The sequence below is a fragment of the Hibiscus syriacus genome, unplaced genomic scaffold (assembly GCF_006381635.1).
Source record: "Hibiscus syriacus cultivar Baekdansim isolate YM2019G1 unplaced genomic scaffold, ASM638163v2 tig00010968_pilon, whole genome shotgun sequence".
Lineage (NCBI taxonomy): Eukaryota > Viridiplantae > Streptophyta > Magnoliopsida > Malvales > Malvaceae > Hibiscus > Hibiscus syriacus.
Window position 1 is genome coordinate 2259628 of NW_024062239.1, and position 15816 is coordinate 2275443.

At 34.3% G+C, this 15816-nt stretch overlaps 1 pseudogene; it reads left to right on the forward strand.

Moving 5' to 3' along the window:
- The window catches only part of LOC120204468, a 34752-nt pseudogene extending 20841 nt beyond the window's left edge, over window positions 1-13911 (forward strand).
- The last annotated feature ends 1905 nt before the right edge of the window (window positions 13912-15816 follow it).

The following is a 15816-nucleotide window of genomic DNA, read 5'->3' on the forward strand; positions in this document are numbered from 1 at the left end:
ATTCTTTCAATTCATTAACACTATGGTTTACATCGGTATTGCTAATATCATCATTTCTCAACCATTACTATAATCTAGGTTGTTTGTATACCCATTACCAATATAAAAATCCACCTCCTTATTATAAATTTCTTATGTCTATACACATATTTCCCATACGGAAATTCATACACTTAGTATGAATCTCTTAACTTTTTGCACACAAAGTGCCCAATAAGGAAATTCATACACTTAGTATGAATTTTATATCTTTTTGCTCACAAAGTGCCCAATACGGAAATTCATACACTTAGTATGGATTTCTTAACTTTTTGTACACAAAGTGCACAATACGGAAATTCATACACATAGTATGAATTTCTTAACTTTTTGCACACAAAGTGCCTAATACGGAAATTCATACACTTAGTATGAATTTCATAACTTTTTGCACACAAAGTGTCCAATATGGAAATTCATACACTTAGTAAGAATTTATTAAGTTTTTGCACACAAAGTGCCCAATACGAAAATTCATTCACTTTGTATGAATTCCTTACCTTTTTGAACACAAAGTGCCAAATACGGAAATTCATAAACTTAGTATGAATTTCTTAACTTTTTACACACTTAGTGCTATTTGGTAATCACCATACATACATCAATAATTCATACAACTATGATTATCATAGCATATACGTACATAATTAAATGCACTCACCAGGCTTGAGTTGCTTTGATTTCCAAAATGTAAAGATGATTTCTCTGGGACTATGTCTTTGCCTCTTGCTTTACTCAACTCGGGAGCATGATTTCGATCTATTCCATATTCATTAAATACATGTATAATATCAATTGTTAGTATATTTCCTAACAATTATACTTAAACATTTATCAAAGGTACCTATTATTAACTTTTCTACATCAATATCATCATATCTTACAATTTCTGGCTCCACAGTATCGATACCCCTACCATGGTATCGATACTACCATACTATGGTACTGATACCCTACTATGGTATCGATGCCATTTTTGCATTCTATTTTAAATGGTATTGATACCTTCCCTCTAGTATCGATACTCCCCTTCGGTATCGATACCAATTGAATCAGTATCGATACTTCTCAACTGATTCATTCAATTTTAGCCTATAGTATCGGTATTGTTCTATCAGTACCGATAGTCGTGCCCAGAGTTTTCAGTTTTCAACCCGAGATATACCCAAATTTGGTTAATTTTCCTCATGTTTACCCTTAACAATACTATGTAACTCTTCTATACTTATCCTTGCTAACTTTCCTTCATTTAGATACTTAAAACATCTAGTATCCCTCAAGAGAATTTGATTCTAATAATCACACCAAGATTTCTAACTTGTTTTTAAACTCATCCAATGATGTTAATATTTCATTTACCTCTTTAACAAGTCAATTCTACCAATAAACATCAATAAACACTCATATATTAACATATCATTCTAAAACTCATTTTCTAAAATCTTCTTTATTTCCCTTATCTCATCGTTTTAATCCCATCTAAACTTTCCTAAAGCTTCCATCATATATAAGGCTTCAATAACCAACCAAAAACAAAAGGATAAACTAACAATTTAAAAACTTACCTTTGAGCTAGGAATGAGAGTTATCCACGGGGAGAGAAGAAGAAGAAAAGAGTTGACCTAATCAAATCCTTTTTTCCCTTATTCTTACTTTAATACACTATTAGGAAATATATTTTTAATTTGTTTAATTCTAAATGACCAACACATCCTTTTCATCATTCATTACTACAATTTAGTCTAAACTACTCTTCCCAAATCATTCTCATCTTTTATCAATTAATCAAATAGATTCTCAAATTTTAAATCCTTTCAATATAGTCCTTATTTCAATATTTAGGGCATTACATCTGCTAGCTAAATAAAATTGTTCAGGCAAAGTTGTTCAATTTCTTATTCAATTACTGAGTTCAATTCAGAAATGCATTGACATTCTTTAGTGTCATCGACATAGTTGAGAGTTTGAAACATATTAACGGTCACACACTGATCAGTCACTCTCATGGTGAGTTCACCTTTTTCACAGTCTATCAAAATACGACCAGTGGCTAGGAAAGGTCTTCCCAGAGTAATGGGTGCCTTGGCATCAACTTCACAATCCAGAATTAAGAAGTCGATTGGAAACACAAACTTATCCACCCTTACTATTACATCCTCGACTCTCCCTCTAGGTTTAACATGGGATCTGTCAGCAAGTTGTAAAATAATTGATGTGGTCTTGCATCTCATATGCCAAACTTCGAAAATATAGATTTCGACATTAAATTTACACTTAAACCAATATCACATAGTGCCTTTCCAAAGAAATTAGCTCCAATATAACAAGGAATAACGAAGTTGGCCGGATCATTTTGCTTTGGCGGTAACATACTCAATGAAGAATAAAATTTTGTTGTCGTGGCAACTGTCTCGTAAGTCTTTACTTTCCTCTTCTTGGTACAAATTTCCTTAAGAAATTTGGCATATGTCGACATCTGTTCAATAGCTTCCAAGAGAGGTACATTAATATGGATCTGATAAAAAATGTCCACAAATTTCTTGAATTGAAATTCATCATTATGTTTCTTCAATCTTTGCAGTAAGGGTGGTGGGGGTCTAGCTTTCTTAACTACATGAATAGGAATTGCTTTTTCCTTGGCATAAAAATTTTATGCCTTTGTAGGATCATTAGTAGAACCCTCCTCCTTATCCTTCTCGAAAATGATATCATCATGTAATTCAGCTTCACCCATTTCAGTAGTGGGAGTAGAGTCATCATGTTGTGTCCCACTAACCTTGACTTGTTGGTTAATTTGTGTTCCACTCCTAAGAGTTAACACATTACAATACTCTTTTCCATGCTTTTTAATGACTTCAGTGCCACTTGGAAAATGTCCTTGTTGATGCTCTTGCAATGTCGTAGTAATCTGACCAACTTGACCATCCAAAGCTCTCAGAGACGAGCTATGGCTTTGAAGTAAGGTGCCTTGACTATGAAGTAAAGCTCGTTGATTCTAAATTAAATTATAATAGTCTTGCAATATTGTCTTTTTAGTATATTTGAAATCTTGAATTGTAGCTTTCAATGAACTTATGCTCACTGAAGATGAAGCTCCTTTGTTGGTATTATGCCAGGGCATATCATTTTGGTAACCTTGAGTTTCATTGTGATTCTGTTGTCGAATGGACTGATTAGCATTGTGGGCTCCTTGATTTCCCCATGATAAATTGGGATGTTGATACCATCCTGCATTGTAAGTGTTAGAGTAAGGATTATTATTGCCTCGATTGAAATTACCTACAAAGTTGATGGACTCATGGTTGGTCGGGCATTCACTCTCGTGATGATTGCCTTGGCATAACTGATATGCCAGGCTAGTTGCTTTCACTTCCTTCACATCAGTCGAACATTGTAAATTTTTTAGCATATTAGTGATAGCTGAGAGTTGAGCGAATATTGAATCCTTGGTATCTAACTCAAATGTTCCAGGAATTTTCCTCCCATTCCAGTCCATGAGGAAGGAAATTAATAGTCATTATTAGCAATTATGTCCAAAATATCAAATTCCTCAGTAGGTGATTTATCCAGTAATGTCCTATTTACCAAGGCATCTAGCATCATTCTCGTGGGTGCATTGACACCATTATAAAACATAACCACTTGAGTCCAATCATGAAAACCATGATTTGAGCACTTTCGAAGCAAACTCTTGTATATATCCCAATACTCGTACATAGATTCGTCATCGTCTTGACGAAAGGATGCTATATCATTCCTTAGCTGGGTATTCATGTTTGGTGGGATATATCGCAATAAGAAACTCTTTCAAAGATCAGCCCATGATTCCATCAAACCAGATGGAACACCACTCAACCAAGCCCTTGGTTGGTCACGCAACGAATATGGAAACAAATTTAATTTTAAAACATCCTCATGCACTCCTTCTTGGCGGAAAGAATCACAAACTTCCAGAAAATTATGAATATGTTACCTAGCATATTTATTTGGCATTCCCCCTAACTGCCCTATAGAATTCAACATGTTAAACATAACTGGTTTAAGCTCAAAATGTGCAGCTTGAATTTCAGGTGCCACAATTTCAGGATTCAGTTCATCTAGCATCAAATATTGACAGATAGCCCTTCTTACCTTGAGATATGCTGTAAATTTGGTTTGCCTTTGAGTTGAGTGTAATCGAAATCGAAGGTCTTCGGTTGGCAGATAACCCTTCTTGACTTAAGCTATGCTGCAAATGATGTGCCTTGGAGCTGAGCATAGTCGAACTCGAAGGTCTTTTGGTGATATATAACCCTTATAGCCTTGAGTTATGCTGTAATTGATGTGCCCTTGAAGCTAAGTGTAATCAAACTCGAAGGTCTTCAGTTGGCAAGTAGCCCTTCTCGACTTAAGCTATATTGCAAATGATGTGCCTTGGAGCTGAGTGTAGTCGAAATCGAAGGTCTTTAGCGATAGATAACCCTTCTAGCCTTGAGTTATGTTGTAAATGATGTGCCATCGAAGCTGAGTGTAATCGAACTCGAGTGTCTTTGGCAGATAGCCCTTCTCGACTTAAGCTATGTTGCAAATAATGTGCCTTGGAGCTGAGCATAGTTAAACTCGAAGGTCTTTGGTTGGCAGATAACCATTCTTGACTTAAGTTATATTGTAAATGATATGCCATAGAGCTGAGCGTAGTCAAACTCGAAGGTCTTTTGGTCATAGATAACCCTTATAGCCTTGAGTTATGCTGTAAAATGATGTGCCCTCGAAGATGAGCATAGTCAAACTCGAGGGTCTTAGCAGATAGCCCTTCTTGACTTAAGCTATGTTGCAAATAATGAGCCTTGGAGCTGAGCGTAATCGAACTTGAAGGTATTTAGTTGGCAGATAACCCTTCTCGACTTAAGTTATGCTGCAAATGATACGCCTTAGAGCTAAACTCGATGGTCTTGGTGGCAGATAACCCTTCTAGCCTTGAGCTATGCTGCAGATGACATGCCTTGGAGCTGAGCGTAGTCAAACTCGAAGGTCTTGGCTAACAGACAACCCTTGAGTTATGTTGCCGATAGTTTCTTAAAGAATGGCTTCCCTTCACGAGTCTAAGCCGTTTATAATTCTCTATGTGGTTCCCCTGAGCGGGTCTGAACCAAGTAATTTGATTTTTGGAGGATTCCCCTTCACAGGAAAGTCCACTGATAAACTCTGTCAGTCGGATATCTTCCGTCGTGGAATTAAAATATGTCTTGAAAACGTCGATCGGGAACTAGGCACTCGTCATTGAGTTAATCTGAACTAGACACTTTCTGAATTGGTTCTCGAACTCATCTGAAATTGATTATCGGTCTTTCAATCTATCTAATTGGTTGAGGTGTAGATTCTTGTTGCTGAGTTAAGCAACCATCATCAATCTTTAAAGGTGTTTTCGAATCGAGTGTCCTTCGTCTTGAAGTCGAAACTTGACTCTAAAAGCTGTAAAAAATCATGTATGCGAAAAATAACAAATGTGATGCTCTTAAGTATGCCTAAGATGCATGCAACATGAATGAGTTATGTTTTATCTTTTAGATTGGAGTATCGTGTTTTGTCTGCCAATCTGGTCTATGGAATCGATCGTGCCCCATTCTCTTTTTAAGCTTTGGCTTTATAAACCTTTCATATCTGAGATTGTTCTGCTTGAAAATATTTTTCTCCTTTTTCTTGTTTTAGGAGGGAAAAGGATAAAAATGTTGTCAAATATTTCTCCTTAATTGAATTAAATTGTAAACCTGAGTTCAAAGTATATCAAAGGAATCAATAGATCTTTTAATGCTTTCAGAGTTATAGATCTTTGACAAATGTTCAAAATGATGAGTTGATTTTAGGTTGGCCTAAGGTTTCAACAATAAAAATGTCATTTTTTTGGTTATTACAACATGTTTTTCTTTGGCTTGGTATTTTAATTGGATGCGGACAAAATTACGCAACTATCATTATCAATTACTAGACCTTCTATTTCGATCCTCTGAAATCTCCCGTTTGTTCAAGCTTTGTAGGCTCCTCTAACAAAGGCAGTGCGGAAATATCAGTCTAAAATTGAAATTCTTGAGTGCTCGTGTGTACTTGACTATAACAGGTGTTCCTTAACTCCCTTAGTCCATTTTTACCGAAACTCCTTATTTAAATTTGCCACTAAATGGCTAGCTGGATCCATAAGGCCGGGGCGTTTAACCAATTGCTCTAGATGGACAGCTTAATATATAAGCACCTTTATCTGGTTAGCTTAATCTTATCCATAAAGCCAGGGCATTTAACCAATTGCCTTAGAGGGACAACTCAAGCTTTATTGTATATTATAATCACCTTTAACAGGCTAGCCGAATCTTATCCATAAAGTCGGGGCGTTTAACCAATTACCTTAGAGGGACAACTCAAGCTTTATTATATATATATAATATTATAATTTGGGTATACGGATTCAATTTCTTAAGTTTTTCAAGAAGAACCTGTTATAGTCTAAGTGTTTTTGAAAGTCAAGGAATCTCATCTTTAGAGTTCAATTTCCAAACAACTGACCTAAAATAGATTTACTTACTTGACTATTCCATCTGTGAAGATCATGATCATCACTGAACGTCTTAAATAAAAAGCATAGTAATGTCATATGCAAAAGGATGCCCCATGTTGTTCGCACGTTGTTAAAGGAAAATATTATATTTGTTAATTGTAAGAGCAGGGTACGGTGTTTGAGGGTATATTCTGGGTAAGGTGAAAGTCCGTGTTTTATCAGATCATGTTAACTTGTCAAAGATCTGTAATTCTGAATCATTTACAGAGTTTTAAATTCAGTTGATATTCAAAGAATTGCAAGTTTGCAAATGTGATTCATTGCTCAACATCTTTAAAGTAACAAAAATTTATTTAAAAGTCCTTACAAAAACTTGAGAAAAAATGAAAAAACAAATTCTAACATGATGCTTTAAATGATGAAATGATCTCCCTCACTTGGATTCCCCCAAGTTGTTGAAGTTGATCCAATTCGGATTATGCATCTTCTGTACGACTCTCTTGAATGCATAACATTTCTCGATAGTGTGCCCTGGGACACCACCGTGATATTCACAATGAGCATTCTCATCATACCACTTGGGGGTATGGGGGCTTCATGGGTTCCACCGGATATTGTGACACTACGTGGGTGTCGAGATGTTATTGATAGAGTTCTCTATATGTCATTGGAATAGGGTCGAAATATTCTATTTTCTTCCTGGGTTCTCTGGAATCTTGTTTAGAAGTACTTGATGGTACAGCTGTAATTGATTTTGGTTTAGAGATTATAACACCTTTACTGACATAGTTGATGTTATTAATCTCTCCATCCCTCTCTCGCATAGGAGGTTTCCTACTAGCCTTCCCATCCTTAATTTTTCATTGCTTTATGGTCGACTCAATCATCTCTCCGGCCATAACCAAGTCTGAAAAAGCTTCTTGATGTGATTGCAACCAGGTGTCCGAAGTATGGAGCCTTCAGGGTCTGTACGAAACACTTCCGGGTTTCCTTTTATATAAGGGTGGATGAACTTGCACAACCAAGTCCCTCCATTTTTGTGTGTATTGCCTGAAACTCTCGTTATGCTTTTTTCCATGCTTTGTAGCATAACTCGATCTGGTCTTATGTCATTGACATGCTTGTATTGTCCCAAGAATTACTTGGTCAGGTCCTTCCAGGTCTTGATATTTGATCGAATTAGTTGGTTGTACCACCAGATGGCTGAGCCCGACAGACTCTCCTGGAAGTAGTGGATCAGGAGTTGGTTGTTTCCTCCATATCCTGTCATCTTTCGGCAGAACATGATGATGTGAGCGGATGGGCAACTTTTTCCGTCAAACTTCTCGAATTTCGGGGAATTGAATTTCGGAGGAAGAACCAAGTCTAGTATTAGACTGAGCTCCGTGGCATCGACTCCAGGGTAGTCATGGTCTCCTTTAACTACCTTTATTTGGTCCTCCAATTGCTTGATTTTCTCCTCCATCTTCTTTGATTTATCCTCTTCATCTGAATCTGGTATATGGTATTAACTCATATTGTTCTCAGGGTTAAATACAAAGGAAGAGGGCTTCGCTTTTGCAGTAGATGAGTCCCCTCAAAGTTCCGGTAAGATTTTAAGTGAGACAACCACTTGTGGGGTAGGTGGTATAGTTACCTATTTCGGTGAACCTTCCCCAGGAACACTGGTCTATTGTAGGCTAACTAACTTGGCAACAATCTGATCAACCAAAGAGTCTTGGTTCTTCATGATTGTATTCAGAGTACTCAGACTACTCTGGTTTATCTTATCTTCAAGTTCTTTCTACAATTTTGCCATGTTCTCCTCGATTTTCTCGATTCTTGCTTCTATCTTCTTCTTTTTAAGGTGGGTGTTATACGGATGGGGTGTGTCCAATGCTTGAGGTGGTGTATCCAGTATGTGTTCCTTTCGATGAGACATGTTTCTGTTAGTTAATGCGAATATAAAGAAAAATAACAAAATGCAAAATATGTCTAAATGTATGATGCATGAAATGTTCAAGGCATTGATCCAAAAAATGTGTCTGTTATTATAAATAATCCTTATTAGGGACAAAAGTGTTACGTCTAAATAGACAAAAAAACATTTTGATGGTATAAATCCCGACCAGCCTCAAACAAGTTGAATATCCTGTCGAACCGTTCTGGCCCCTTTGGCTAAACTGTGCAAGTGATGAGTTGCTTGCCCCAAAAAGGTCTCGAAGGACTGCATCTCCGGCTTTCACTCTCTACCGAGCTTGTTTCTAACGAAAGTTCCATTGGAGCTCTCTATCCCAAGTTTATCGGTTTATTTCTTGAATTCGTCAATAATGGTCTCCAGCTTAGCTAGGGTTTCGCCATCTTGTTCTCGTAGTTTTCGAAAGGACCATCTGGGTCAGTAACTGTTTCCTCGTCTTGCCCCTACAACCTTTGCCTCGGAGTATTTCTTGACCACGGTTGGACTTCTGAGCTTTTCATCTCTTTGTATTATAACCCCTTTTGTCCATTAATGCATATTATTCATGTTTAACAAACACGTTTTTGGTGGACCAACACCTCTTTTAAATGATGAGAATTATGAAAACAAAATAAAAGAGGACAAAAATAAAAAAAAATTAGTGAGGTAAATCAAAACAATAATAAAATAAATCTCTTTCCCACATGCTTATTATTCCTACCAGGACATGATCTCTATCCCGCGTGCTAATTTCAAACAAATCTTAACCTCATATTTGTCTAGTTTGCATGCTTTGAACAGAAAGTAAAGCAAGAAATAATTCAAGCATCCTAGGGTTTAAAATGAGGTTTTGGGGTGGGCTCTAATTCTCTGTACTCTCCCGGTTTAGGTTCTAAAAAGGTACCCGAGTTCTCCTTGCTGGAACCCCCTTGGGCTTGCCAGACCCTTAGTCCTAAGCCCATTACAAGCTTATGTGGACGAAGTTAAACTTGAGAGGATGCATTCCCTTATGCCCATATGGAGAATAAATTCACACGAAAGCATAAGGTATATGAATCCCAAAGGTTACTTGCTAGGCACATGCAGAGAATAAATTCCCACGAAGGCATCGTTTTCACCCCCACTTAAAAGGGTTTGGAGCTCGGGTATAGAGCCAGAGATGAAATTTTTTAAAAATCACAAATCATTGAAAAAAAAATGTCATTACAACTATTTACTTGAAAAATAATTAAAGATAAATAATAAGAATCGAATAAATAAATTAAAATTTAAACTTGTAATTTTCGCTAAAAAGACAACCGAAAATTAATTTCAGCCTGACTGACTTACCTATCCCCAGGGAGTCGCCAAGCTGTCGAAACCGTCTTTCGGTTGGACCCGGAATTGGGATTCGACTTGAATTGATTGGGTTGGAGTCGCCACCGACCACTTTAAAATGAATTTAGGTGGGTCGGACACCATCTTACCTGATTTGCATTGTACCAGAAGTGTGCCGGGTTCGGGAGTTGATTACGGTCAAGGAAGAATTAGCACCCTTGAACCGCCCTTTCGGTACCAATTAATTTGTCGGTGTCTTTATTTGCGAAAATTAAAAAAATTAAATTAAAATTTAAAATCATTCGATTCAAATTAATTACCTCTGATTTGTTGGCGTTCTTCTAAAAGAAAAGTCGAAAAGGTTAGATAAAAATAATAATAATAAATAAGTATTAGATAAAAACATAAAAAAGTACAAATATAACAATGCTAAAATAATAAAATAGAAAGAAATATAGAAATAAAAAATAGAATAAAAATATCAACATAACAAAAAAAACAAATAAATAAATAAATAATAAAATAATAAATAAAAGGAAACATAAATAAATAAATAAGAGGATGAAAAAAATAAAAAGATATCAAAAGAAAAGCATTAAATAAAAAATAATATAAAAGAGAGAAAAAATGAATAAAAAAATAACAACTTTGAGGATCCAATTGCAATATTAACATAATAACAAAAACATGAAAATTAAGACTAAAATGTGAGTTCTGAAACATTAATGCTCGAAATACAATGAAGCAAAAGTTTGTTGAGTGGCTAAAAGATCAATGCACAAAGGACGAGGGACTCAAAATGTCATTATACCCTAGTCAAAATTACGAGCCACCCCCATAGAAACTACATCATTTCGTGGGGGCTATATAAGGCCCAAACCCAGGCAAAACTTCAAACCAAAGCTTCATTTTTCCATTTTCTCCTCTCTCTAAAAATATAGAGAGAGAACTCTCTCCCCCTCCTCTCTACAGCGCCTCATCATGGGGTCACCAGGCCACAAGGTTGTGGCCGCCGACCGCCGCTCCGGCCACCGCCGGTGGCGGCCGGAAAGAACCTGAAGCCCTCAAAACACTCATATCATTCCTGAGAAACCAAATCCTAATCCAAAATACCTTAAAACCCCACCAATCGTAGATCTAGGCCACAAGGTTCGGTTTTTTTACCTTTCCGATTGTAAATCCTTCGTTCTCCCGATGCCACCTTCTTCGACGATATCCTCACTTTTGCTTTTATTTTACTTATTTTGTTGTGGGGCTTCGGCCTTTGCTTGTGATGATATTGGCTTGTCGTGTTTTGGTACTGTTTTTTGTGTTTTGTGGTTTTGTCTCTCGATGATACTGTGTTTACTTGTGGGTTCTGTTGGTATCGTGTTCGATGGTTCTCTCTGTGTTGGTTCTCTTTTTCGTTGTGTTTTCATGATGTCCCTTTACTCGATGGTCCTTTGGGGATTTTATAACCCCGTAACTAGCCATTGTGGCCCCGGATATTGTGGGGTGCTCACCGATTCATCCGGGATAGTTTAGTCCCAGTGATCGTGCTTGAATAGTTGGTCTTGGTTCCGGTTTTCATGCGATTTGGCCGAGGATTTTGGTATGTCAGTGGCTTGGTTGTTCTTGATGGATTTTTAGCCGTTGGATCAGACGTCCATATCCAACGATTCCTGTGCGGCTGCGCGTTTGGGGGTTAAACAAACCCTAGTTGCCTTGTAATCCTGGTAATTGATCTTCATCTGATCTAACGGTTTCGTATTGAGAGACGCAGGTCCCAAGCGTAAAAACCCTAACTGTTTGGGCTGATTCAGGCCCGGTTTTCTTGGACTGATTGGACAATAACTCTGGACCTAAAACGAGAAAGGAAAAAAAAAGATATAATAAATAATAAGTGAAATAAAAACAAATAAATAAATAAAATATATATATATATATATATATATATATATATATAAAACTATATAATATATATGTTTTTTTTAAAATAATTTTGAAAACCATATAATATATAAGATTTTAAAAAAATAATTTTCAAATCTATATAATATATAATTTTTAAAAACTAATTTTCAAAACTATATAATATATATATATTTTAAAAACTAGCTTTCAAAATTATATAATATATATATTTTAAAAACTAATTTTCAAAACTATATAATATATATATATTATATATATATTTAAAAACTAATTTTCAAGACTATATAATATATATTTTTTTAAACTAATTTTCAAAACTATATAATATATATATTTTTAAAAACTAGTTTTCAAAACTATATAATATATATATTTCAAAAATTGTTTTAAAGACTATAAATTTATATGTTTTCAAAAATTGTTTTAAAATCTATATAATATATGTTCTCATAAATGTTTTATAAAGACTATATATTATATACGTATTTTCAAAAACCGTTTGCAAACTATAATATATATATATATATATACAAAAATAAAATAAAAAATATGTGGACGAAAATGAGGGTCTACAATAAACAATAAATATACATGGATTGATTTGCAATTAGAAAGGGAAGACAACAATGGTCAAAACTGAAAGTACCTGATGACTGGCGTATTAGCATTGGCTGCTCTTGGGCTTTAGTTACTTGAGACGACAGACAAATGATTGCAAGAGAAAACAACTCCTGTTAAAACTGAAACGGCAATGGATAAACCTGCAGTGAACCCCATGGAGCAAAAGAATCAGATAAGTAAACCAAAAATGTCCACGAAACCTGTTCCTCCAGCAAGTGGCTGAACAACTGCTTCTAGCAGGGATACAATTGAAGCAGCAAAAGAAGAAAAACCGAAGATAACAAACACCAAAAAGGAAAGGCTTAGGAAGACAGATGCATTGAGAAAGGAAAATGAAGCATCTAAATTGAGGGATGTACGTCGGCTGGAGGATATAACTAAAGCTAAGGAGGAACTAGAAAGGAAGACGTGAAACGCATAGAATGCCCAAGCTCTGGCTGCATTAAGAAGCTGAACAGGAAAAGGCGTGATGCTGAGCCTTCGATGATGGTTGCCCGGGGGTGAGATCAGTGTGATGGCTACCGTTGGTAAGTAATTTAAGATGGGTGAATGAAACAATTAGGAACTTAGAACACGATGGGTTAAAGGATTGCGCAATTGTGGCGTTTATAATAAAAACGCAACTAAAGTGCAGCACTATTGCGACGTTTATTTCAAAAAAAATGCCACTAAAGTCCATTACTATTGTTGCGTTTGAACAAAAATGCTGCTAACATACAAGTATATATCAGCGTTTGTTTACAAACGCCACAAACGTATGAGTCATTTGTGGCATTTGTGTACAAATGCTACTAACGTAAGAGTATTTGACACCGTTTTATAAAAAAAAATCCGCTATACAACAAATGTCGCCATTATTTATAGTCTACCATATTTGGTCATACATTTTGGAAAAAATACACTTGTTTCATTGCTGTTTGATGGAAAAACATCACTATCTATGAACCCTATTGCGATGTTTATACAAACACCACTAAAACACTTATCTATTGTCGTATTTGTTGTAACAACGTCACTATATATGAAACCTATTACGGCATTTGTATAAAAATACTGCTAAAGTACATTATGTTGCGGCATTTTTTTTGTAAAAATGCCTCTTTATATGAATCCTATTACGATGTTTGTACAAAAATTGCATCTAAAGTTCTCCCTATTACGACGTTTGTTGAAAAAGCGCCACTATACATGAAACCTATTACAGTGTTTGTATAGAAACGTCACTAAATGTACCATTTTGCGGTGTTTCCTTTTAAAAAGCCGCTATATATTTAAAGTTAGTGGCTTTTAGTCTCAAAACGCCGCTAAAACGCCACTGCAGAACAGTTTTGATATAGTGTGGGTTTGAGATATTTAGATATGAGGATCATATGATGGGCATCTAAGGCCACCCTGAGTACACCAAAGACATTTTGTTTCATCTAATTGATTGACTCACACAATTTTGCTATATTGAGGACCCGTATGGTGATGGGTTGAAGGTGAATTTGGAGATAATGGAGCCTACAATGATGCGTGGAAGAAACTCTACACCAGCTTTGTCAAGGGTAGATTATGATGGATGATGTTTTGGTTTTATCTAGTGTTGTTGAAGAAAGTGTTAAGAATAAAGGAAAGTAAATAGTAAGAAGGAAAGCTTAGGGAGGTTTTATGGGATAAACACAGATGTTTTGATCAACCTATATTTACGTTGTATTCTCTTCTACGGGCTAATAAAAAATTTGATGTTTTTCAAAAAAAATAATAATAATTTTGAGAGGGGTAGACAAATTAGCTAAAAATTACAATTTTGGTTTTTAAACCCATGTGGAGAGGAAAAAGAAGAAGAAATATTGGATGAAAGAGAAGAAATGAAATGAGAAGAAGAAGAAGAAACGCACAGCTGGTGAATATGGATTTTTTTATTATTTTAAAATTGTTATGTCGCACATCTGCTAATAGGTTATAACAGAGGATAATGTTCGGGGACTTAAATTGGATGGATCAATAGTTTAAATGATCAAGTCAACTTAATTTAAAAATTGATGATCAAAGTCGTTCAGATAAAAAATAAAAGAAACTATTCACATAGTTTACCTTTTTTCTACGTTAGGTTTTTTTTCTTTTCTTTTTTTCTTTTTATGTTTTGGTTCTTGTTATCTGACTTCGTGGTCTGATTTTCTGGTTGTTGGAGGTGATTGTAATATTTTTAAAGGTTTACCTATATTTATCTTTTGTTCATTTTTTTCATAGATTTCAAAAAATATAATATATGGTTATTTTTATTTTTATTTAATTAAGATGTGATTACCACAAAATAATTATCGTTAACAGTTAACAAATTAGTGACATGATATTTTGGTATAATCACATATTTAGTCTCTATTATTTAGATATTCTCTCAATTTAATCTTATTTTTCATAAATTAAAATAAAATTTAATCATCCGATCAAATGATGTTATGTGTCACTATTGGCATGTGACACAATAAGTTTCAACCATTCAGTCAAAGGGTTTAGGTTTGTTTTAATTTATTTTATTTACATGTGTGACCCTCTTGTTTGAAGAAAATAAAGTAAAGCAAATTGGAGGTAAAGAGATTCAAACCTAGGTCTCTTGAGAAACTAAACATGTATCTAACAATTGAACCAAGACTAATGCTTGGTCTAAAATAAACAACATGATGTATATATTTTGTATTTTAATGATGTATATATATATATATATATATTATTTTAATATATAAATACTAAACTTAAATTCATAATATTTTATATATATTAACTTTAAAAAAATATATTTTTTATATTAACTTATTAAATATATTTTGTTCTTATCTAAACTTTTAAAAATATATTTTATTATTATTTTTAACATTTCAAAGTACACATTTTATCTTAAAAATATATTGTATTATTACTTTAAATTATTAAATATATTTTATTTTTTCATAACTTCATAATTTTTTAACATAAAATATATATTTTTAAATTAAAATTAAAATACTTTTTAAATTAAGTTAATAATAAAATATATTTAATAAGTAAATATATATAAAATATCATAAATTTAAGTTAGGTATTTATACACTGAGATACCAAATATATACTCTATTTTAAACCAAATATTGATCTTGACTCAATGGTTGGATACATACTTGGTTTCCCAAGTAATTTAGGTTTGAATACCTTTAGCTCTAATTTATTTTGCTTTGTTTTCTTTCAACCAGACTCTAATTAGTGGAAAATAAATACATTAAACTAAAATAAATTTAATCCTTAAATTAAATGATGCCACGTGTAACTGAGATCAAATGTGTGATTATACTAAAATATTTAACAGCAGTTAACTCGTGGTGACTACATCTTAATTAAATAATCGATATGTTTTTTTAGAATCAATAAGAAAAAGTAGACAAAACATAAATATAAATGATCAATCATGTAATTAACTCCATTTTTAATGCATTTTTCTGGCATTCTG